At 64.8% G+C, this 244-nt stretch overlaps 1 protein-coding gene across 1 annotated transcript in view; it reads left to right on the forward strand.

Moving 5' to 3' along the window:
* The first annotated feature begins 6 nt into the window (after window positions 1-6).
* Window positions 7-244, forward strand: part of LOC112107690 (zinc finger protein 2-like) — a 1,017-nt gene continuing 779 nt past the window's right edge. Inside the window, exon 1 of the mRNA XM_029912590.1 lies at window positions 7-244. The gene's annotated coding sequence lies outside the window, so the exon portion shown is untranslated.

The following is a 244-nucleotide window of genomic DNA, read 5'->3' on the forward strand; positions in this document are numbered from 1 at the left end:
GTGTTTGCACTGCAGAGAATTCATGCAGAGCCCTGCTACGGCACTGAGGGACCCGCGGCCCAGAGCCTGGAACTGATTGTGCTGCAGAGAGTCCACGGGGAGCCCTGCCATGGAGCAGAGGGGAGCTCAGCCCTGATTACCCTGCAGGGAGTCCACAGGGAGCCCTGCCACAGCACCGAGCAGAGCCCGGCACTGCATGCAGTGCAGACAGTCCACGGGGAGCCCTGCCACGGCACCGAGCAGA

The sequence above is a fragment of the Terrapene carolina genome, unplaced genomic scaffold (assembly GCF_002925995.2).
Source record: "Terrapene carolina triunguis isolate 2854851 unplaced genomic scaffold, T_m_triunguis-2.0 Scaffold233, whole genome shotgun sequence".
Classification (NCBI taxonomy): domain Eukaryota; kingdom Metazoa; phylum Chordata; order Testudines; family Emydidae; genus Terrapene; species Terrapene triunguis.